This window comes from Thermobia domestica, chromosome 10 (assembly GCF_964235325.1).
Source record: "Thermobia domestica chromosome 10, izTheDome1.hap1.1, whole genome shotgun sequence".
Classification (NCBI taxonomy): domain Eukaryota; kingdom Metazoa; phylum Arthropoda; class Insecta; order Zygentoma; family Lepismatidae; genus Thermobia; species Thermobia domestica.
This window is the reverse complement of record NC_137463.1, coordinates 119426354-119453498: the sequence shown is the minus strand read 5'-3', so window position 1 is coordinate 119453498 and position 27145 is coordinate 119426354. Positions and strand designations below refer to the sequence as shown.

Here is a 27145-nt window from a genome sequence, read left to right as displayed (position 1 = left end):
CAATACATAAGTCATTCCTATGAGCGGTATGTTATGCAAGACATATGCAAAGATGCGAAACATACGTGTATAAGCAACACTCAGCTATTCTTTGTGTAAAATTTGACAACGACTAAAACGACAGTATAATTTTGTACAAGTTATTTTGTGAGTAGTTTGTTTCTTGGAGATCAAAATTTCGTAAAAAAAAAAAAAAAAAAAAAAAATTATTCGCAGGTAAACAAAAATTTAGAAAACTGTTTTAGAATCGAATTGTATGTCTAAAATAGGCAATTAGACTGGAAAATTCACCTATACTACTAATCATCATTCAAATTATTAAGTTCCCCTGTGTGCATACCTGTACTTAACTTATATAATTGCACTATGTTATCAATTTACCAACACATTAAGCATATTACATGACCAGAAAAACTAAATTAATAACAATGTATAAACAAACACGATACAATGTAAAAGTGGGCACCATTAAATGTTTTTTTTAAACAAAGAAGGCCGTGTTCCTTGAATAAATGAAATGGGGTCACCAGTGACCCCAACGGTATTCAGTGTAATGAAAAAATCCGGTAGTAGCAGGGTTAATACTTTGAATCAAGATAGTGTCTGATGAAGCCTAGTGTTTAGTTGGCAAAGTTTTCAGAAGATATTAATTTTATAATAAAATTGGTTTCCTTTGTTCAGCAATTATTTTACTGTCTAGTCACAGTATATATTAGGTAAAGCCTAATGGAGAATATTAAAACAAGTAGTTCAGTTTCTTCAGTTTCTCGAAAAATGACGTTAAAAGAAAGTCTCATGCCTTCGACATCAACATTTTTAGCGTGTCCACTAAAATTTAGTTTTTGTGGCTTACAAGCTCTTCCTTGTCAACGCATCAATTGTAATTTAACAATAGCTGAATGGAAGGATAATTGTTAATAATTCTATGCAATCTTTTTGAAGGTATAGTTAAGGTAATCGCTTCATTGATATTTCATGTTCATTTTATAAAATAGCATTGATGAATCCTTTATACTCTCTATCATAAGTTGAATGGTAAAAGGCTTGCTTCAGATAAGTCGAAACAATAAATTTCTAACTATGGACAAATTGTCTCTCTGTATCTGTCTTGAGGAACAGTATATAAACTGTATTTTTTGCAAGTGACAGATAGTGACGGTATAATTTTTATTTCCTTGCTCTGCAAAGACAAAGGTTGATATTGTACAATCTTGATACACATCTGAATACGATTGATTATTCACTCTTTTACGTTTATAGCACTAATGAATTGTTCCCTTAGATTTGAAGCATTTATTGGTAATACTGAAGGACATCCTATTCTTACGCTAGAGTAGATTAGTACTAAGAACCAAATGATCTGGTGCAATAAATCGAATGGTCGTGAGATTGATTAATTCATATATAGTTCAAATCTTCAGGCTTTAAAGGAAACTTGGCGGTAGTAACCATTCACAAATATCTCAGTGTGGCATCATTAATTGCAAGATTTCAACTGACCATTCAGAACAATTGAATGTAAGATCGCGGTGCATTAAAAAAAGTAATACCAACTCATTTTTCATAAGCGCGAATAATAATTTCAGCTCATTTTAGGAAAGCAATTCTCACAGTTGGGTGTTTCCAGTGGATTCTGCAAAATTAGAATTTTAATTTCAGGTAATGATTTTTCTTTAATTTAAAGTTTTCAAATTAAGTTTTTAATTAGACTTTTTCACTATTCTTCCTCCCATTGGTATAAGCCAAGACAATCATTGCACTCGTACTTTTTAAGTTTCCAGCTTGTTGAATTCAGTAATGCCCAATTATATCTAGGTTCGATTGCTTGTTAGTGTCTCATTTCAGCACCAAGACCAAGAATATCCCTACAGGTGTGTCCCGAAATTTTAGAATTTAAAAATATATTTTATACAGTAAAGGAGGCCTATAAATCTGGATTGTATACGACATTTTCATTTTTACCGCGAAGCCTTTAATAATAGATTAAAAAATGAATCTTTTGAGTTCGATATACGTATATGAATCAGTAGTTATAAAATCAGTAGTTAATCAATATTTTAAATATTTTAATTGTTCCTGCTTTCTGGAGTTTGTATGGATGCGACTATTATTTAAATTAAAACAACATTGAAAGTCAATACTTATGAATCAGAAAACAGCACTGTTTTTAGTGAATGGTAACTCTGTTTATTAGGATGGAACGAAAAAAACGAAATGAAATATTTGAGCTTTACGTCCCACGGTTATGCCGATTAGGCTAAAGGAGACGGTGATGATGAGTAATGAATGAAATGGCGAAATTAAGGAAGTGGGAGGAAACGGGATAACCCCGAGAAAACCCACGCACACGGTGTTTGTCCACCACAAAGTTCACTTGGCTGGGGCTGGGATCGAACGCGGGACCCCAAGCACCAGAGGTGAACGCTCTTCCACTGAGCCACCGCTACGCGTCTGGAACGAAAATAATTCGAATTTTTAAATGTAATTTCTAATAGTGTGGAAAGGTTAACTTTTGATGGTGAAAAGTCACATGCAAAATTTTAGGGTAATCGGAGCATGCTTTGAGGTGCCAGAAGTAGGATCATGTTTCATAAATTTAAAAATTCGTGTATTATTTCAGTCTTTTTCGCTCTTCTATTTCCACCATAAAAACCTTTATTCTACCAGGTTATCATAAAATAAGTATCGCTGTTCAGAGAACTCTGGAGACATAACCACTTGACAGAATGCAACCAAACTTGCTAGGAACATATTTGGGAACATGCAGAAGCGATTGGTGTAGAAAATAAAATTAGTCCCAATTTTCGCCACCAGGGGTAATTGTGGTGCTGTACAACAGTAAGTATAGCGTGGAAGAAAGACGTGATGGTAAATTATAAGAAAGGCTGCTAGCAGTAAATAAGTGCTAGTTTACTGCTAAAGTTCTATCAGAAATATCCCATATTAAAAGTCCAAACTGTATCGTAATGAAAAGTTACAAATGTTCGAAAGGAAAAGTTTATGTTCCTTATAGATGTAGCATATTTGAAATTTTAATGTGAATAAAGCACATTGAATTAGATTCTCCAGACCAGGTATATCGAGCTCTTGCTCCGTTTTAATTTTGGAACATGAAGTGCGTGTGTGTGTGGAAAAGAGAGGATGAGAAGTGAAAGATGCAAAGACAGGATAGGGAAACGTCAAGAAAGAGAGAGGGGGACAAATATAAATACGGAACATACTTATCATTCCAATGTATGATGTAGAACGCACACACTGTAGACACAAATTGTGGTCAGGGACGCTTTGTAAGTTCTCCATCACAAGATGAATCTCTGATTGCAGCTATTATTTTATGCGAAAAAATCATACTATTTGATGGTCAATCGAACCAAGAATTTTCAGTTGGAAGTCTAGCACGCTACCACTACACCACGGGTTACTGTAGCCAAACATTGTTTATCAAATGGTGTAGTGTTTATTTCTGCGAGCGATAACATGAAAAGTGTATACTGCAGCTCAATGATGTCTTTGGAATGACCTGGTGATTCCCTTGCCCTTTCCCAACCAACATTCGTAAATCGTTTCTATCATGATACAGGTGTTTTCTTCCACATTCTTGTGTATTGCTTGTCTAGAATGATAAGTCGATTCTTCAGAATCACTTTGTAAAAATTTTACTTTGACGTGAACAGGATTTGAACCTATGTTAGATAGCTGTATTATTCATAACGCCAATACGTTACCCCTACACTATCTGACCATCTCAAATTTCAAGACAAATATTACTTACTTTAGCTTTGATCTTTGGAACGAACCAAAGTGCACAACGAAATTCATTTATTCGACAGCCTAGAGAAACATTAATGCCCACTAATAAAGGAAAAACATACAATCCAAGAAGAATTACAAAAAAAAACAACATATTTTCCAATAATTTTATCATGCAACTTCAAAAGTGAATAATAATAATAATAATAATAATGTTTGTAATATGTTTATTGGAAGCAAACAGCATTACAGCCACAGGTGCCCCAAAGGAAGAAAAATATGTTTACAAGTATAAGGCGCATGCAAATAGAATTAACAACATACAATTGATTATACAAAAAAAAGTGAATTGGATAAAATATTAGTTCAGAAAAATAACATAAAAACATGCAGTATCTGTACAAACTGGGAAATACAAAAATAACAATAGTAAAAAAATTAATAAACAATGAGCATAATTAACATGCATATAAAAAAGGTATACCATATAGGAAAAGTATACAGTGTAAAATTCAAAAATAGATTATAATTGGCCATGTAGTTGTAACAATTTACAAAATATTAAAAGAAATAAAAATGTTCAAATAGACACTATGTAGCTGCTATTACAAATTTTTAAAAATATTTCTAACTTAAACACATCAAGTAAAGTACACTGATTCATAAAGCTAGTAATAATGACGAAAATAAAATAAGCATAAAAAATTACATATGACAGAAATAAAGATCCATGACTATTTTTTTTAAAAAAAGTGCAGTATCCGTAGTAAGGAAGGAATTAAGCATTGAAGAAAAGAAAAGATGATAGGAAAGTAAAAGACGAGAAAATAATTTTAAAAAAACTAACAAAAGATAAAAATATCCTTCAAATGGCACCTTACAAACTTTACAAAATGACCCCCAGAAATATAATAGAATAAGAAATAAACATGTGTATCTGTTCAGAATTAAAAAGGGTTTTATAATTTTATTTAAAAAATATAATATACATACATATATATATATATATATATATATATATATATATATATATATATATATATATATATATATATATATATATATATATATATAACAAATCAATACAGTATTTAGTGAAAATACAAAACAATATTAACACAATCAGTTGCAATCCTAAAAATATTCAGACATTTCATAGTTTATTTAAAAAATTAAAAAAATAATTCACTCACCTTCTTGAAAGTCTTATGAAACAAGTGAAGAACCAGAAAAAGTTATTAGCTGTTTCTATACTTTTATATATTGACCTAAATAGATATTTACTAATAAACGGAACAAATTTCCGAATGTTTCTGTAAGGAATTTTTAAAAAGAAAAAGTTCTCCAGAACAAAATCACCATGCAGAATTACATGAAAAAATTTCAAGTCAAGGAGCCGACGCCTGTCAAAGAGAAGGATAAGATTAAGATCCACCCTTATGTCTGACCTTAAGTCGATGAGTTTTATAATAATAATAATAATAATAATAATAATAATAATAATAATAATAATAATAATAATAATAATAATAATAATAATAATAATAATAATAAATGTTCACATTCACAATATAATTGTCTATTATTATTATTATTATTATTATTATTATTATTATTATTATTATTATTATTATTATTATTATTATTATTATTATTATCAATTACCCGCTTTGTTAGGTTAATTTGAGAAAAAATAGTAATCGTCTATGTTCCGTTACTAAGTCACTGTGTAGTATTACTAAAGCGCTCTTTGATATCTGTTATTTTCGATGAGTTTTATATATCCCACCCTATGTTGTGGGGCATGGTATCTCCAGCGTCATTGTTCATCTCAGCGTGCCGAAAAAGTATGAATTCCACACCAATATTGGTTATTTCAATCATTTTTATATGTCTTCCCCTGCTCCAAGTTGCGGGACTGATTTTGGATTTAAACAGCATCAGACGTGTCACTGTTAATCTCAGCGACTCCAAAAATTATAGATTCGCCACTAACACCGGTCATTTTTCGTTCTTATTTAGATATCGCTTATCCCCCCCCCCTCCATCTCTTAAGTTACAACGTCAAAGTGATATGACAGAAACCATCTAGGTTGAAAATTTGATCGAGATTTGTTTGGTGGTTCAAGAGTCTTTACGCTTTATTTCTTTTTATATATCTCCCTCTCCCATTCACCTCCCCAAGTGAAAGTGAAATGATAAAAATCATCTCAGGTCCGAACCTCACCCATATTAAAAATTTGATTGAGATTGATACTTTGTTTCACGAGTTATCAAGTTTTATTTTTCCTTTGAACTCCTCCCTCCCCCAACCCTAAGTTATATCGTCAAAGTAAATAGATAAATACCATCTTAGACCCGAACCTCATCTATGTTGAAAATTTGATCGAGATCGGTTGGGTGGTTCAAGAGATTAGGAGCCACAAACATAGTTGTTTTCAACTTTATATGTTGTTGTTGTTGTTATTATTATTATTATTATTATTATTATTATTATTATTATTATTATTATTATTATTATTATTATTATTATTATTTCCGTACTTTGAATTTGCACGGCGAAATTACCGCAAAATATATTTTATTTTTCTATTTTCTCCTGGATAATATGTTTTTCCTTTATTAGTGAGCATTAATTTCTCTTTAGGCCGTCGAATAAATTAATTTCATTGCGCACTTTGGTGTAAATAACATTACAGGAAGAAGTCGATTCGTTCCAAAGATCAGGGCTAAAGTAAGTAATATTTGGCTTGGAATTTTAGTTGGCATGATAGTGTAGGGGTAACGTAATGGTCTTATGATTAATACAGCTATCTAACATAGGTTTAAATGCTGTTCACACCAAAGTTAAACTTTTACAAAGTGATTCTGAAGAATCGACTTATCATACTGGACAAACAATACGTAAGAATGTGGAAGCAAACACCTGTATCATGATAGAAGCGATTTACGAATGTTGGTTGGGAAAGGGCAAGAGAATTACCAGGTCATTCCAAAGACATCATTGAGCTGCAGTATACACTTTTCATGCTATCGTTCTCAGAAAGAAATACTACACCATTTGTTAAAGTTTGGCTACAGCAATCGGTGGTGTAGTGGTAGCGTGCTAGACTTCCAACTGAAAAATCTTGGTTCGATTGCCCATCAAGTAGTACTAAGTGACTGAACTTCAGTGCACTCGTTACAGAATATTTGATATTGAAGGTAATCTTCTATAGGGTTCCCAACATGAATGATCCAGACCCGATTGAGTGATTACACAATTAGCTAAGGCTCTTAACTGTAATATTTACATTGTATAATATGCTAAATATATATAATAATACACAGTTTTCGCATTATGACATCATTTATGATTAGTTTCTCACTCAGAATCCCAATTCAGGATAATATCCAGCTGTATGAAATTACAGTTCAATTTGTTTATGTGTTGCTATGATAGTTGGATGTCTTGATTATTATAAATCAATCCCGATTATCAGTAATCACTGCTCTGGGCTGCTGAATGTAGGAATTCGAACTTCTATTATCAGTTTTCACAATTGATTACCGGAAATCACAAAATCTCTGTTTCTCTGTTGATGATTACCAGTAATAGTGAAGTCATAATAAAGGGCATAGAGCACAAAAGTACAATTTTATGGATTTAGCCCACCTTCATGATACATCTTAAGAAAGGAATGGACCACGTGTTAAATGGAAAGAGAAGTAAAAAGCACCTTATATTTCTGTTAATAGATAAAGGGCCTATCCAGTTGCAATGGTGTGAACAGACTTTGGGGAAGACGGCTGAAATTTAGCTCAAATGTACAATACACTATGTAGAGTCTATATTTCAAAAGAAAATTGTAATAAAATGGACGGAACATAGTCAAAAAGCACGAAACATTAACATTAATGTTAATGGAAAACCAATGAAAAACAAAGAATTCCTTGACTTATCTGTAAACCTAAAACAGGGAGATGGCTGAAATTCAGCTCAAATGTAGAAGAGACTAGGTAGATTGTATATTCTAAAAGTAACTTGTCCTAAAATGAATGGGACGTAATGAAGAAAAGCACGAAACATTGGAAGAAAATCAATAAAAAATAAATAATTCCTCCACTTATCTGAAAAACTACAAAAAGGGGATGGCTGAAATTAAGTTTGAATATAGAAGAGAGTACGTAATTGTATATTTCAAAAGCAAATTGTCCTAAAATGGATGGAATATAATAAAAACAAGAAAATATAAACATCAATGTCAATGGAAAATCAATGAAAAACAAATAATTCCTCCACTTTGTAATGTACCCTTTACAGTCGGGGTAATGAAATTTTTGTTTGGAGGAATCCAATATTTTTTGAACGCACTGTGTACTGTCGATTTTTCAATATATATCCTTCGGTTCATATAGTATATTCGTTTTTTCCTTATTCAAACCAGGATTAACGTGGAAGCTTTGAATAACCCAATAGTAATTATATTTCGGGGAATAATATATTTATTTATACATTATTTTATTGTAAACTCTGTATATGGGCACTTCAAATGGATGAGTATTGAAATTATACACTTTAATGCTATACGGAAAAATAGGCCCGCAATTGGACTGAAATTCTTGAAATTATCCACCAATCTGTTATTTGGAAGAATAATTTAGACTCCTTCATCCCTCTGAGATGCCCATATCCTGCCAAAATCCGGTTTCATCTAGTTTTTACTATTTTTTATTCGTTTTATATTTTTCCGCCGCCAAAATTCTTTGCCTTGATTGGACTTATTTCTGACGTTCTAGTATTAGGGCGCGCTTCTTGTCACTTTGCTACCTGAAAAGCGTCGAGTAAGACAACGTCAGTTTCGCTCTGGACATATCTAGCTAGAATGTAGTAATATAAGGTAAAACCAATTTCAATTGATTAAAAAATCCGTTGGGAGTGTATAGAGTACCAAAAATTTTGGATTTTCATTTTAAAACAGCTAACAAACAGTGAGATATGGACTTCAACCTAGGCGACGCCATTTTCGTAATCATTAATAGTGATGAACAGGATTCATCATAGTGTGTGATCATTTTTCAAAACAGTTTGAATATTAGCTTTCCCTTGATAACTCTTTCCTGTTAGGTTGCAATAGTCCTGTCCTAATATACCTTTGTCTGTATATGTAGTAAATGTGATTTTTTTATTGTAACATGGCGGTTAAATTAATTTTCATAATGTCAGAGTAATTTAGCACAGGGACTCTCATTTACCCCTGAATTTACCAAAGCTTCCTACGGAAATGGATTGAACGATTCTTAGGCAGGGTTCTTTTTGCATCAGGAAAGGGATCTATCCTTCTTTTTCATTAGTAGTAATTGGAACACATGATTTAGTTAATAAAAGGGCCCGTTGGCAATGTTTCATTCCGTTTCTTTTCCCAGTTTACAGAGCCGATTGTTAAAATGGTGAAATGTTTGATTTACGTATAGTCGAGTGGTGTGATATGATTTAACATGTGTAGTAATATGTATTAATATTTGTTTTCTTAGTCCATGTGGGATAGAGTACGTATGTGTGAGTAGTTTAGTATTTTGACCTTAGAAGTAATGTGCAAGTGGAGGTATAATTTATTTCCTTACAGACAGTGTATTGTATATACAATTAGTCATCTCTTGTGGTTAGTTTAAATAGATAAATCAATTCGCCACGCAAATTCGTAGTAATCCCGTATCATAATCAAGTAGTAAATTGCTTATATTTAGTGATGACGGAGTACAAAGTTTATTTAATAGTGCAAAGTTAGTTTTCGTACTATTAATGCCATCTCGTGCCGAGTTGATAACTATTCGCCGCTAGTTTTGTTACTCTAAAACTTAATGATTCAGTGGATCCAGAAATTACCCTTCTTTTGTAATTATTGGTTAGTAAATATTAGATCTGGCCCATATGAATAGGTGTTTAGATAACTTACATTGTAAATTAACTCTCCTGAAAAGTACAATCATTTATATAGTCCAGTAATCAAATTATTAATAATAGTACGCTTTGCCTATTCCCTTAACTTGAAGTTTGTGTATATGACTTTATTTTGTTGTCAGGCTGCAGTTTCAAATTCTCTCTTTCCGTTGCTTTCTGTGAACGATTGCATTTTTGACATTTTCCGAAACATAATTGCATGTAGTTAATGATATTGAATTTTCCTTTGCATACAAAATAATATAAAGCCGTGAAGTGAAATATTCTTTGGTTTCTACTGAAAGAATCTAGTCTCAGTTTATACAAATTCTCGCGTGTTAATCAGTGTACAAAAGTATGTGGTGGGTTGGTGATTTAACCTCTTAACTTAAACTACGAATTATTACGTTTTTTTGCCCTAAAATTATGATCACGAATATATGCGTGCAAAGAAAAAAGATCTGAATATAAATTTCAACGGCGATTCCTTACGTTCGCCATACGCAGCTGAGTATATGGGTGTCCGGTAGATGTGGCTAAGATCAAGGGCGCCGATTTCCATGTAAATTTCGGGGGTAACTCAGACGCAGAAGGTGTATATATGAGGATATTAAGACAAATTGCATTCAAATCATGCCAAATATTGTATATTCATGAATACACTAGGGGGCCCCACACGAGATTTGGGAGCACCCCGGCCTCCCCCAGGATCGGCGCCCCTGGGTAAGATTCATATAACTATTTTCGGCTAATATTTTGCATTGGAGGCCAATGCTTATTGACGAAATGACGGAACTGAAATAGCATATCTACATTGTACCAAGAAATCATTTGTATGTTATTTCTCTTTGAAGTAATGGTAATTTTTTTTGCAAAAAGAATACAAAAATTCGTAGTAGATTGAATGGAATATCTACTTATACGGTACTCTTTTTCCCCACTCTTTCGTTTTTTCAAGATGCTAGTGTAATTTGGAAATCTTTAGTGTGAAACGCACATATTCAGGATTTTAATATTTCTTGCGCGAAAATTTAAATCACAATTTTGATCAGTTTATAGTTCAAATAAATTGAACGAACTGAATAAAACGTTTTAAAAGATTCGTTGTCGCTTCATGTATACAAAAAGTGTTCAAAAAAGTAAGATTAACAATAAGATACATTTGCTTTTATTACGAACGAATATACTTGTGGTTTTAAAATCGGTGATTTTCAAGTGCCTAACTCGGGCCTAAATTTTAGACAGTTTTAGTAATGTTTGCTTCCACGTACCTCTACCTTCAACGTACAAGAAAAATAACCAATAAAAAATTATAAAATTTGAAGCGACTTTTGCGAAAAAATTATAAGTTAAGCGGTTAATATATATATATATATATATATATATATATATATATATATATATATATATATATATATATATATATCAGACTGCTGTGAACAGTCTTGGGCGTAATTGTACCCTATAGGGTGTCTGAAAATAAATCTACGTTAAAAAGAAATGAAAAAATATATAAAGGAGTAATAATAATAGTAGTGATATGTATATATGATAATAAATGTGAGTAAATAATAGGACGCCCGTGCAAATATGTGCCCGGTTGGGAATTTTGACACAAGGTATTGATTATATATATGTATAATAATAATAAATATTTGGTGCACTGATCATTACGTCAGAAATTTTGTGAGGATAGTGTGTCCTGTAAAAATGATGGATTGTATTTTCACTTCGTGGTTTGACATTAGATAGTAAACAAACATACTAACTAAACATCCAAAATGACGATACAAACGGTAGCCATGTAGCAAATGATTGCGGATATTTTTCCAGTTAATCACAGAAAAGAATAACCGTTTGCAGAATTAAAACAATTTTAAAATACTCGTTCACTTTATATTTGCGATACTACTCTGCAAGTTTAATTTTTTTTTCTTTTTCCACGTCACCTTATTAAGCTAAGTTCATTATTGTTCGCAGAGCTGACAGGGTGGATAGGGTTGAATAATATAGAAAATTTATTACGGTAGAATCTCGTTATAGCGTACCAGACCGTCCAAAATCCCCAATGTCCATGAATTTTCATTTCTTCTACTTCTAGTAGACATAGTATTTTGAAACTAGTCGACGCCTCAAGGTTGGCACCCTTACGAATTTGGGAGCTACCAGTAAGATTTGGCAGACAACTTACTAGTATAAAAGTTATTTATTTATTTTTTAACTTGGGAAATCCCTGTTAGGATTTTTCTATTTATTGACTTTAGTCTAGTTTTCCGTACTTTACTCGTAACTCTTCTCAGTTTCTGGGGGGTCGGATAATTTTTTATTTTGAAACTCTAAATTAAGAGACCACAGTGACACTTCTGGCTGGACCGGCCCATGTTTTGAACTTGACAAATATCAACCATTCAACATATATCATTTGAACTTCATTTACCAGCTGAGGTATCGCGAGACACGATGTGGAAGTATTCGTTGATGTGGGATATTGAGGAAACGTTTTCTTTATCATATTTCAACCCGTAATAGTGAGCAATGGTTCAGTACACGACAAAATTTTACGTTTTTCTTCTCATTATTCGTTCGGAATTCCCCTTCGGATTATCAGTCATCTCTACTTTTGTTTCCATTGGCAACCATAAACGTGAATGTTGTTGTAGTTGTTTGGGCCCAAAAATAGTATTAACATTTTAGAATCATATATTTATATATATATTCTGTGTTTACGTGAATGCCATGCGAATTAAATGTCTACTAGCCTAAATAGAATGCTTGAGAATATTAATTTTATCATTATGTGCGGTTACTTAATTAAATTTATGATATATTCGGATTTTCTATGTGAAGTGTTGCAACCTAAAAATTTAATTTGTCGTGGTTATTAATTTGAAAGTTTAAATAATTATTGAGCGTATGTATATTAAGATAAAAATGTGTGGAATGTAAATATGATATTAAAGCAAATTGTATAATGTTGAATTGAGTAAACAAATGTATGTAAAGGGTCTCGATACCTACCCAGAAGGGTTCTTGGTAGCCATAGTTCCGAAATATCCTATAAATATAAAATGTAAATGTTAGAAAATATCGCTGCATGTTAGATATTCTCTCTAATCGTCGTAATTTATTCAGTAACATATGTAACAGCTAACATCGTCTGTATTACACTAATTGCATGTAGCATGGATTAAGGCAGGTCATCGTAACCTCAATATATTATTAAATCTACCCTCAAGTTAGTGAACTGATATCCCTCTGTAAAATCACATCTCAATTCCATCCCTCCTATACAAATCCTCAAACTTGATCAGTGTTTCCCACCTCAGTAGTCGTGTTCTCAATACAAACGAAAATTGTTCTGGACTTGGACAATTCTCGCTTTTTTATACATTGTCTGAATCAAATGTTACATGTGTGCCCCTGGTAATACAATGTGATATTGACTGAAAGATAGTTACTGAATGGAATAGTAAGTGAAATGACCTAATAAGTAACACAGTCACCGTGATATCAGTGACAAAGCTTTGCTCTCGCAATCCCAGATATGGAAGAAATGTGTCGATAAATATTGCTACGAACCTAATATGTGTCAGTTACGATTAATAAATATACTCTTATGTGTGAATTTTAAAATGAAATGAAGTTGAATATGCGGACAACAGAAAGGGTGCTTTATGAATATGTGTGATGTTATAACTCGTTTAAAGGTACGAGAGAGGACTCGTAGGATTAATTAAAATTCTTTATATATGAGAAAGGATTCATTATAACCCTCATTTCCACTTTTTTACTCAAAATATTGTAAAACGTAACGATATTTACGGGCATATATCATATTTTACCAGCAGTTAACTAAATATATATATATATATATATATATATATATATATATATATATATATATATATATATATATATATATATATATATATATGTATATATATATATATATATATATATATATATATATATATATGTATATATATATATATATATATATATATATATATATATATATATATATATATATATATATATATATATAATTATTATTATTATTATTACATTTCTGATGTTCAATTTTATATCTGGAATGATACATTTATACGTATACTTATCGTATGTTCACAAAATTCTGTTTTTATTTTCTCAGTAGATGTAATAAATGTTCACTAAATTGTAGTTAGATTGTTTCTTTTAGACTATTTTCACGCATGTCGATACGCTTTCCTGTATGCATTTGTGTGTGACAGAATGAAAATGAAATGAAATTTTTTACTTTTACGTCCCACGGTTATGCCGGTTAGGCTAAAGGAGACGGTGATTATGAGAAATGAATGAAATGGTGAAATGAAGAAAGTAGGAGGAAACGGGAGAACCCGGAGAAAATCCATGAGCACGGTGTTTGTCCACCACAAAGTCCACACGGCGCGACCTGGGATCGAATCAGGGACCCGAAGCACCTGAGGTGAACGCTCTACCACTGAGCCACCGCGCCCCCGTGTGACAGAATGAATGATAAATTTAGTTTTAAGTGGTAGCGATTAATATTGATTTACTATGATAGTCTTCATAAGAAGTGTGTAATAGTATGTTATATGTATTGGTGTATGACTGAAGTCAAGAAAGATAACTAAGTCTAAAGTAGTTTAAATCGGCTCTGAGAGAAAAGCCAAAATAACAAGATGAGCCTGATTAACGACAGTCTTTTCAGAAATCTCAGAACTTCTATTTGTGAAGAATATATACATTACTTTAGATTTTTTTTCTTGGCTGATTCAAATGTCTGTTCGATCTCCATTATAATAATTCAAATATTGGATACAGGTTATTTAACATTTCGAAATAATAGACAAACAATTAAATTAAAACTTCTTGTCACCTGGGCTGGGTTACGGCAACTCCCACTTGTGCAGTTGCCTGGATCCGGGTCGGGATAGTATGAGGGGACGTGTGTGTCTTCGGGATAATTTCAGATTTGATCCTCAAGTAATAACCATCGAATATGAACCACCTTTTAATAACTATTCAAGTTTCTTTACCACATTTCTATAGTTATCCAGTAATCCTTTATCTCTAGTTCCTTCTGTCTTTCTCCTTTTCCTCTTCCTCCTTTCTCCTGCCTCCCTCTCTTCTTTCTCACTCTTTCTTTTCTTCTATCTAATAAAATAGAAGAGGGATCGTGACTGGGAGTTATCGCTATAGACACGGTCATTAAATTACTTTGATGTTTCTCTTCGGAAGTCCTATATGAATTAGTTAATTCTAAAACATATACGAAGCAAGAATTCCAAAATTCATTTATTTTTTTCATATTTGTCTAAATTATCATAATTACAAGATTTCAGTTCAAGTTAACGACTTCCCCATTCACGACAATCGTCTTCAACTTATCTGAAAACCTAAAGCAGGGAGATGGCTGAAATTCAGCTCAAATGTAGAAGAGACTACGTAGATTGTATATTCCAAAAGTAAATTGTCCTAAAATGGATGGAACGTAATCAAGAAAAGCACGAAACATTAACAATAATGTCAATGAAAGAAAATCAATGAAAAATAAATAATTCCTCCACTTATCTGAAAAACCACAAGAAGGAGATGGCTGAAATTAAGTTTGAATATAGAAGAGAGTACGTAGATTGTATATTTCAAAAGGAAATTGTCCTAAAATAGATGGTGTTATCAAAAAACCAGGAAACATTAACATTAATGTCGATGGAAAATCAATGAAAAACAAATAATTCCTCCACTTATCTGAAAACCCAAAACAGGGAAGTGGCTGAAAATTATCTTAAATATAAAACAGATTACATAGATTCTACATTCAAACAAGAAACTGTCCTAAAATGGATCGAACATAGTCCTAAATTGCGAAACATGAACGTCAATGTCAATGAAAAAGTCAGTATGAAAAATAAAGGTGTCCACACTAAAAATTATAACAAGGGGATGGCTAATTGGAAGCTTATTGCAAAGACATAATGAAGAGCGTAAAAACGATATGAAGCATATAAGATAACTATGGATAGAACATTGTCAAACGTTAAGTTATTTGAGTGAAATCAGTAATAATAATAACAATAATAATAATAATAATAATAATAATAATAATAATAATAATAATAATAATAATAATAATAATAATAATAATAATAATAATAATAATAATAATAATAATAAAGTATATGCATTCTCTTCGAATTCTCAGAGCGCCCACGCGGAGATAACGTGCTTGAAATATCTCACATCTTGGTTTGGAATCTCTAGACTAGATTTAGCACGCAACGTGACTTTTCACTTGATCATATGACACAGTCTGACGCTTATTCCATAGACCCTTCGACAATAAGTTAGGAGGGTGATTCACTTGAAAATTTATTTTCATGAAAAGAAATACAGAAGAATTAAAGATACTTTTGAAGTCGTTTCCACGAAGTGCAGAGCATGAATACTTTCCAAGCGGGAAAAAGGTTTTTGATTGTGACTGTGGCCACTCTTGCACTGTGGCTTTTCACAGTGCAACCTTTTTTTAGATGCTTGTCTCCCATTGCCTCTTTGAGCGGTACCAGAACATGACAGTCACTGAGGACGAGACTTTAATAGTGTGCCGGTACTGTGCCATCAGTTGTAGCTCAGAATAATCTCTAAAAATACTCATAGAATAATGTAACTATTGTGGATGGAACTGATGCACAACACGGTACTTAACAACTAAATTATGATTGAATTTAGATAAAATTCAAATGTTTCTAATTTTGAAAAATGACTAGTTATGGGAAACAGGTGAGAAAGAGAAAGGATGTAACTAAGAAATAGGAATGAGCACTAGTCTGATAATTCCAACGAGGCTGGCGTCGTCCTGGTCATCTGGAACGATGAAGGGTTTGTCATGAAGGAACCTGGAGGTTCTGGTAACAGTCAACAACTGGAACTCAATCCTGCTGGACTACTAGGGGCGTCAAACTCTCTCCATGATGCGTCTCTACTGCGTCTTTAGGATGTCCTTTTACATTTTCATTCCACTAATCTCAACTGACAAAAATGTCTTCGGCGATGAACCGGCAGAATGGTATTCTTTAGACATGGAGTCGGTCGTCCTCCAATGGTGGGATCTACTTGTCTCCGATGATCCTGCACCTTCCTCAACTTCGTGGCGAATACCTCTTGTTGTTGTGTTCCTCGTGGTAGTGTTTGGCTGAAGAATGATGAGTTAAGCGTCCAAAGAATCGGGAAGTATCAGGCTATGCTTGAAGGTATGCGGAAAGGTAAAGAGGAAACTAGTCGAGTTTATTAACAAAAATGTGTTTACAACAGGTGTCTGAGAATGTACAATCTTGATCAAAGTTTTCTTCCAGTGAATTTTCAAGAGTTCATGATTCTATCGTTAATAATGTAGTTTAATAAAATAATCGAATTTAGTGAATTAAATTAGTTTATACAATTATCTCATCATCACTTCATATCCAATACACAGTTACTTCACAATAGGAAGGGTATGTGAGACACTCAACTGTATACCCTAGGTTATGGACACGATTAAACAAGCAGTATGTGCTCGGAGCTGTCATGAAGCAATGAAGTACATGAAGGTTGAAGCCTAGTTGTTCCCTAAGCCTGCACTAGCCTTGCAGGTTGCAGGGCTAAGGTGATATGAAAGCAGAGCTGCATACGAATCTTAGTCCCTCTTGCTCCCTTATCCATACAAGGATATAAAATTACCTCATTTTCATTCCCAAAGAGAGTGAACAAGACTTTCTCTGCTGATGGTTGATTACAGAATGTAGTTGTGTGTGGTAACTAGCTATCGCGTATTCCATGGTCGATCTTTTTGTTACAAATATGTGCTAGTGGATCCAGAATTCTCTTCCTGTAACAATTCTCTCCAAAAATTTATCACTTTTGGCCTAAAAATGACACTAGTTCGCCACTAAAATCAAGACGGTCTTTCAGTTCAGGAGTCACGTAACGGGGCACAGATACAGATAAGTTCTTGAACCACAGAACATCATAGGCAATGATATGTAGTTCACCTGGCCTACTTTCCTTCTGAAGCTACTCCTCTATGGCGATGTTTTACGTCATCACCATTCGGTGTACCATGCTCGGTTATGGGGTGCCGTCTACAGAAATTATGCCACTTTTAAACTTTCTACACCCTTCGTAGATTTTCAGAAGAAATGAACACGTATTACCATACTACATTTTCATTATCTGTTGAATTTCAATATTGTTTTAACGCATCCACTATTCTAAAGCACATCACCGATCGTTGCTCTAATGCGCTGTATGTCACCAGTGAGGCACTGCCATTGTCACCAGTGATCTCCTTGCACTGACATTGCTTCCTTAGTCAATGGTTTCTCCATTATATTGCAACCTGTGAGTCACTCTTATAACAGCAACGAGATCATCTGCACATTTATCGATCAATTATGCACCTTTTCGGAACTTAATCACACTTCTAATGTTTTCATTTCAATCATCTTTGTAGCGTATTCTATTAACAGAAAATGTATTTCCTTAACGTAAAGTTCATTCATTTTTTAGCTTATAACATGAAGAAACAACATATAACAATATGAGGGTCATCCAGAAAATAAAGATCGTTTAGTTATACAAAATGAAAAACACAATATTTATTGGAAAAAATAATTTTCTTACATACTTGAAGCTTCGTTCACTTCTCTACATAATCACTACCTTCATTGTGTCACATTTGTCGTATCTGTTCACGACCTTCAGAATTCCTATTCTCTTCTGCTGCCAGTTTATTAAGCCAGATGGTCACCGTATCTGAGCAAAACATGCATTTCCAGCGCGCACCTTCCCACACAGCAACGAAATATTTTCAAAACGTTTCTAAAACGTGCCATCATTTTCCTTCAGAAAATGTATCCTACTTCCCTTAAGGAAATATATTCCATATGTTGTTGAAAACATTTTCCACATAATACTGAAAATATTCTCTGAATACACTCAAAAACGTTGTAGAAATATTTTATACGCCGTTAGAAAAGCTTTCCTAAAAATGTTTCCTGTACGATTTCCAAACATTACTGAAAAAGTATTTGAAACGTTTTATACAATGTTAACGGAATGGTTTTTAAAATGTTTCTCATGGAATATTTTAAAATTATTTACCAATAACGCAGACAATATTTTCCTACATATGCCAAAATATTTTCTTTACATGACAAAATATATTTAGTGAATATTTTTTGTACATCACAGAAAATATTTAAAGAATAGTTTCTGTGCATGACAAAATATTTAGGGAATATTTTGTGTACATGACAAAATATTTACAGAATATTTTCTGTACATGATAGAACCCAAATCCCATAGGCCAATTCGGTTACTACTGCAGATACGAAAACAAGGTAAGATACAGAAGGAAATTTTTAAAATGCAGCAAGTTTTGTTTTTATATTAGTATACCGCCCAATAGTAACGAAAAGTACAACGCTGCCACTGTTGGACAACACCGAATGAAAGAAAGTGTGGTTTGAAATTATTTGGACCAAAGGGAACGGAAAGACACAATGAAAAATATAGTGCAAGACCCAATTTCGCGTCCTTCGTATCTGCTCCTCCCCCCCCCCCAACACCGTGGTTGCTACGCCTCTGGCGTGGATGTTGCATTTGTATGTTTATCCTTCACTGTGTCTCCTTTCAATTCTTCTCGGTGTAGCTAATTTCAAACCACACATTCTTTCATTCGTGTAGCCCGACATGATGTAGGCCTATGGTAACGCATTTTCTTTATTGAGCGGTACACTAGTACAAAAACAAAAGTGTTGCTGAAATTTAAAAGAGTCTTTACATATCTTACCGTGTTTCCATACCTGCAATAGTAACCGAGTTGGCCTATGGGCTCCGGACTTTTGCGTCACTCTGCATATACGGTATAACGGCTTCTTGCTGGGAACAAATAGTGGGTTGAAAACAAGGCGGCCAGGCTGTGACATAGCAGCTGGAAGAAAACATAAGATTCTTCTGTACAATTTTACCTGCTTAGACGTCTTTGCCTCACTCTGTCTTCATGACGAGGAACCATTGCGGCCCACAGACTCAGACCAAAAAATAAATAAATAAATAAATAAATAAATAAATAAATAAATAAAAACAAAATAAAAATAAAATACTACTACTACTACTACTACTACTACTACTACTAATAATAATAATAATAATAATTATTATTATTATTATTATTATTATTATTATAAACAGTGTAAATTATAACTACAATGTAAACAGTGTAATGTTAACTTGCTCTCATAATATTAAGCATTTTCTTTTAACTCAAAATCTTATTTACACACAAAATGTTTCTGGGTGTTTCACTGGTACTACTGGTATGTGGACACGCCGTGCATATATGTTCGGGTGTCTTATGTGACTTACGACATTCAAACTGCACATCAGTGTGTTCACAATCGTCGCCTGCCAGTTTTGAAAGCGGCTGTATTAGATTTCTTTTTTTTTAATACGAAAAGGATTGAAGTTTAGACATCCATTTCAAGAAACAATTGTTGGCAATCCTTTTCCTATCTTAAAAATAATAAATCCAATATAGCCGCTTTGTAAACTGGCACGCGATGATTGTGAAGGCTCTAATTTGCAGTCTGAACCTCGCAACATCACATAAGACACCCCAACATACATAGACGGCGTGGCCACATACCAGTAGTAGCAGTGGAACACCCAGAAGCATTGTGTGTGTAAATAAGATTTTGAGTTAATAATAATAATAATAATAATAAAAGCAGCTTAAAATTATGAGAGCAAGCTAACATTATGTAGTTATAATTTACACTGTACACTATAATAAATATACATCTATATAAGTTTATATCGGTTAGTAGTTAAATAAAAATATAAATGTACACTATTCTGGCATTATTTATTTAAATACTCTTCAGCAGCATCTTCATGCTGCTCGTATTATTTGTTTCTATACATTAAGAACAATCTTCTCAAATATCAGAAATTCACATTTTAACTTGTAAACACTTGTTCTAGAAAATTATGTCACTGACACTAATTAAAAAAAATCAACAACAATATTTATGTGTTGCTGAAAATATGTTCTACAAATCTACGGCGCATGGGGAATAGATCTTTTTACGAAATGTCACTTTTTGCAACTTTCAAGAAATATCACATTGTTGAATAACCAGAAAACGTATTTGCTTCTTTATAATGTCACTTTTGATTACCACAACTAACTATAATTTCGACGCTGCAAATTGTCAGTTAAAGTTCTGTGGAACTGCAGCTGAATTCTTAACTGATCTTCTTGTTCGTCTCTGTATGACAGGTTGAAGCCAAATCCCAATAATCTACGCGATCTCATCGTTAGTTACGTTTACGTTTCTCTTGTGTTACACAGTTTCTGAAAATAAAAATAATAGGCAGCGTTTAATAACATAATAACAGCAGGGAATGATTAAAGATCAATTATTACATCTTAAACTTACAAAAATATTTAAAATGTTTGTGTAGGACCTACAGCAATTTGTGAAGACAATATTGTGTTACAAAAGTAACATCCTGAAGAAAATGTAAATGGCAAGGAAGACAACAGCTACAGCTGAAAGTGACATACCTTAGACTGTAGCTTAATTACGGACGTTGTAACATGTTGAAGCGGTCACACATTTATTTTTAAAAAGTATAGCATCTTATAAATATTAAACCTAATATTAAAAATAATAATAATAATAATAATAATTTGAAAACATGTGGCAGCATTTGAGTTGATGAAGAACTAGCGTCTCATTCCGAATGCTCTGATTTCAAATCTGGACCCGATCATCCTTTTTCCCTCAGTCGTACCAGGTGAATGCCGAGGTGGTTACTAAGGCCTTGATGACCGCTACCTTGCTTGATTTCTTTTCCCACGGAGCAGGCCATACATATTACTTTGCCTTATACAAATTAATAATTTTGATAACGTTGCATTGCAAAGAATACAAAAAATCGCGAATATAGGAATGAATCATGAAATGCTCAAAAAACTACCAACATGACAGAACAATTCAGTAAAAGGATGAAATGAAAGGTAAGGGGGAAAAACAAGGAATGTCCATGTGTGTGCTTTATTGGGTACTTTGCCCTATGTGATGGTGACTTTTGGTACTATTTGCCTGTATATATATATGCATCCGTAGATGTAAAAATATTTATGTAAAAACAGGCAAAAGATTTGATTAAGCCTATGCCTTTTTACGAGGTTTTCAATATTAAAACACCGTTTTCTCAAAAATACAATTTTTTGACATTCCTTCTATTTTCCCCTTACCCTTCAAATATACTCTATACATGTTCAACTCTCTCTTCCACGGACACTTAAATGGAACGTGTCACTTGAAGATGGGAAAATTGCGCATTTACTTAAATTAAGGATTTTCAAAGTGTTTTAAATGTTATAACAGCGCTTGTAGTACATGCTTTTGGGAAATAAAGTTTACAGGAAGATGATTCTGAGAAGTATTCATGGCACAATAGTATGTATTTAAAGCGAAGAAAAAATAAAAAGGGCGCCAGAAAGTTTTTTTTTACAAGAATTTAAACATAGTGTATCCCTCTTCAAATGACAACTTCTATGATTCTTTCCACTCTGAATCTAAGGTACGGCTTTTTTAATGCATTCAGAACTTTATAAAGGTCTTACGTTGAAAAAATGGAATCTTAAAGTTTAACGTCCCACGGTTATGCGGTTAGGCTAAAGGAGATGGTGATAATGAGAAATGAGTGAAATGGTGGAATGAAGAAAGTGGGAGGAAATGGGAGAACCCCGAGAAAACCCACGAGCACGGTATTTGCCACCACAAAGTCCACACGGCGCGAGCTGGGATCGAACCAGGGACCCCAAGCACTGGAGGTGAACGCTCTACCACTGAGCCACCGCACCCCCGGGTCTTACGTTGAATGTTGTATATCTTAGCGCGAAAGCAACTAATTCGCCCAAGGAAAGTCCAAAATCTAATAAGAACCACTTCCAATCACTTGATCACCTTAATTGCACCAATAATATACCAACGAAAAGCTCAAAAACCCAGGTGGGTTTTTCCGGGCTGGGCCCAATTGGGCAAACCCTGAACACAATACAATACACACACACACACACACACATATATATATATATATATATATATATATATATATATATATATATATATATATATATATATATATATATATATATATATATATATATATATATATATATATATACGCAAATCGCAAAAGAATAATTGTAATCTTTCGGCCAATCTAGTCTGATGGCCTCCTTTAATTTTATATATGCCAGGTGAAATATTTACATGTCGCCTGCCGCAAACCATTTAAGAGACAATAAGAAAATTAGCGAAAGAATTATAATTTTTCAACAATTATTTCGAGCAGCACGCCAATAGTAAACCTGCAGGCAGAATTAGGTAATACTCAAGCAGACTGTTTTACCAAATTTTGACGCATTTCTTGCATCTTCCGGTTTCTTTTTGCAGAGCATGCACTAAACGAAAAGAAATCCTTAAGTTTAATATCCCACGGTCATGCCGGTTAGGCTAAAGGAGACAGTGATAATGAGAAATAAAGAAAGTGGGAGGAAACGGGAGAACCCCGAGAAAACCCACGAGAAAGTCCACACGGCGCGAGGTGGGATCGAACCAGGGACCCCAAGCACCGGAGGTGAACGCTCTATCACTGAGCAACCGCGCCCCCTTATGTACTAAATGAGGAGCTCTAAAAGAAAAAGCGAAACAACTTCTGTTAGGTGGCCAGTAAAAAAGCACGCATGCTATCTGAGTCAGGGCAGAAGCACAGCAGGGGGGCTCGAGCGACAGCGTAGCGAACAGGCACGTCAGCGACAAGGCAGGGGGCTACGCATAAACGAGGATGGTGCAAAAACATTTACAATATTTGTAATTATTCTTATCTTCAAAAACACTTAATTTCGATCCTTAAAAAAAAAATACCTTTCACAGCTAATACACGAGTGTTACACCGCCTTTCTTTCTTACCTTTACGAATAGTGTATGTAGGGCTATTGCCTCTGTTCTGAATTTTTCTTCTTTAATAAATCTTTTCCACACTTTGCGCAGTTGATTTTACGCGCTTCACCATTCCATGACTTTGTAGAAACTTTATAATCCTTCTCTCTTTATTACACATTTCTTAAAAAAAAAGTTTACATTACGGCCATCGCAGATGTTCACAACTGACGTATGAACCGGAAATTCCCGCCGCTTACTTCTACCCTATTTGCATTCAAAATCCATTTCAATAAGCTGTGCAATGATAGAAATAACTTACATTAACACTCTCATTCCTTCACGAAAAATATTTCACATCATATTTTATCTATAAATTTTGTTCTCGGCGTAAACGTCTGCTCGAGAGAACCCAAGAATTATTATAACCCAGTGGTGTATTTAAGGGGGGCTTCCGGGCTTAAGCCCCTTGAAATTGTACTTACTATATTAAAGTAAATGAATTATCTTGGAGAACAAAGTTAGCCAAGCTCTTCTCCCCTGAAAAAAAATCGTAAATACGTCATTAAAATGGTAATATAAGCGCAATTATCCCGTCACCAAAATAGAAATGTACGCGCCTACTCCCTTCGGAAGCATCCACTCGGCCCCCCGCCTTTACCCTCCCTGACTCGGTTAGATAGCATTCGTGCTTTTTAGTAGCCCCGTAACACAGATTGGTTTGTATTTTTTGGACTTCTTATTCACACATCAGGAATCAGTATAAATACGCAAATCGTAAAAGAATTGTAATTTTTCGACAATTAATTCTGACGGTCCCCTTGAATTTATAAGTGAAAAATTTATACGTCGCTTGGCGAAAATCATTAAATAGACAACAAGAAGGAAAGTAGCGAAAGAATCACATTTCACTAAGTATTTCGAGCAGTGCTTCTTCCAGACTTGTCTTTGGGAGGGCAGTGGCTCCCCGGAGCAGACCAAAATAATATAATAATAACTAGAATAGCACGAGCAATGCCCCCGGAACATTACTTTTGAAAGAAACACTGCTTTCGAGTGGCACACGAGAAGTAAAACTGCACGCAGAATTATTATAACCTGTCATAAAAATGGTAATGTACGCATCTTTTTAAACTCTTTACTTTGAGCAAGGCAGTGATATTATGTCAGTACATAGTATTGCCGAATGAGCATTAGCGAGTGAAGGCGGGTTAGAGCCCCGTAGGGCACGTTGTTTTCTCTTTCCTTCTTGGGAACTGTAACTGCAGAAACCGGTTCAGATCAATTCGTCATTGTCACTGCCTTGCCTAAAGTAAAGACTTGCCCGCATATTTTCCCTTTGGAAGCATCCCCTCGCTCCTGCTGACCTCCAACTTCGCAATGCTCTGACTCAGACAGTATTGGTGCGGGAAGCTTCTAGAACACAGGTCCCCCATATAGGTTAATAGATGTTTCTTTTCTGTACCAAAGTAAAATATTTAATTCACATAGTATTGCCGAGCGAGCGTTAGCAAGTGAAGGCGAGTTAGAGCCCCGCAGGGCACGTTGATTTCTGTCTTTACTACAGATAAATGGGAAGAGGAACCTGTGTTCTACAACCCTGCCTATTGGTGCTTTTTAGTGGCCACGTAGTACAGGCTGATTTATATTTTTTGCACTGTAGTTTTTACGTCATACATCCGGCAACGTATATATACACGCAAATCATAAAAGAATAACTATACTTTTTCGACAATTACATATGACGCTCCTTTTGAATTTTATCTATTCCATGTGACGTATTTCAAATCGCCTAGCGCAAATCTTTAGGAGACAATAAGGCTTGTGTATAGCCCGCTCCCCCCAGTTCATTGTCACCGGAACTGGAAGAGTCAGTACTACTACTACTACTTATATCGAGAACAGAACCCAACCAACCCCTGCGGGGCTTCTAACCCGTTCCTACTACTATTGCTACTAACTACTACTGCTACTATTACTACTACCGCTACTAAAGCTACTACTACTACTTATACTAAAGCTTCCTTACCGCAAGATTTACATCTTAAATCTTTATAACATGCGATTCCGATTCATTATGAACTAGTATGAATCGTTAGAATCACTATGATTCGTTAAAAATCACTGGGGGGAGCGGGCTATACTCAATCCGACAATAAAAAGAAAATTATTAAAAGAATCTATTTTTCAGCAATTATTTCGACTGGTGAGCCAAAAGTAAACTTTCACGGTATTTTATGTATAGAGATGAAAAATAGAAATCTAGCATCCCATACCTTTATTAATTTGTAAACATAAATTTCTCGATAATACATAGTATACATGAGAACCCCCTGATCTGCGTTCTTCTGTGTTCTATTACCATTTCTACATGAAATACCATAAATTTTCTACGTAGTGCAATATAAGAAGTACCCATGTGTACAAGACATGCGATATGCGTTAAATCCCCCCCGTCCACACACAGAGTCATAGATAAAGTACAAGGGCACTACACATGCAGATATAAAGTATAGGTACGTTCTTTTTTTATTTTCGTATCAGTCGATAAGTAAATAAAAGTCGCTTTGTTACCTCCTTTGTAAGTTCGTACATACTCAATGAATAATCCCTAAAAGTATGAGCGTCCTGCTTATTCGGGAACTGATGCAGCTTCATGTATACTATACAGACACTCAATCACTTATACAGACAATAAAACTAAATTATTTTATGTAATCGTTATACTTACCGACTTTTCTTGTCTATCTTTCTTTCTTCTTCACTATTAACAGTGTTGAGGTGTGCCACCGACTTCGGAAAAGTCTTCTTTTAGGCTATAAGTGTTGTGTTTGGTAGTTAAACTCAGCTGATTATTTCCGTAAGTTCCCATATATCTTCTTCAGTTAAAGGAATATTACGAGCAATATACATAATCATCGTCTTCAATATTACTTTTTCTATATAAAGATATCTTCTTCAACATGATTGAATATACTGAGATTTATTTTATTTTATTTATTTATTTTTTAAATATTCCTTCTTGTCTTGACTTGTGAATTCAACATAGCGCGCAAGGAATGCTGGTACCTTTGATAAACAAATGACGGTTGATGTAGCGATGCTAATTAGCAATCTCACACACTGGATATCATAAATTTCAAATTTTTAACAAATATATTTCTTTGGTGCTGCTATAATTAGTATAATGATTGGTAATAATGCTACTACGATACTCTCGTGAGAGAATTTATTCAACATTCGATAAAATATTCTGGAAATAATTCTAAAATATTGCATGAAAATATTTCATTTAAGTTACAGGACAAGATAACAAACACATTTCCATACAAAATTAATAGGAGTTTTAAAAATATTTCGGAGTATGTTTAGTACAAGGGGTCCAGAAGCACGTAAAAAACACAAAATTTACAGGAGAAATGAGTGATGCAAGTACTTAGACGTAACATAACGTAACCAAATCTAACCTAACCTA

At 33.8% G+C, this 27145-nt stretch overlaps 1 protein-coding gene across 1 annotated transcript in view; it reads left to right on the top strand.

Moving 5' to 3' along the window:
- The first annotated feature begins 1439 nt into the window (after window positions 1-1439).
- The window catches only part of LOC145662072 (U-scoloptoxin(16)-Er12a-like), a 54871-nt gene continuing 29165 nt past the window's right edge, over window positions 1440-27145 (top strand). The window contains exon 1 of the mRNA XM_081727409.1: window positions 1440-1659. The gene's annotated coding sequence lies outside the window, so the exon portion shown is untranslated. The remainder of the gene's footprint in view (window positions 1660-27145) is intronic.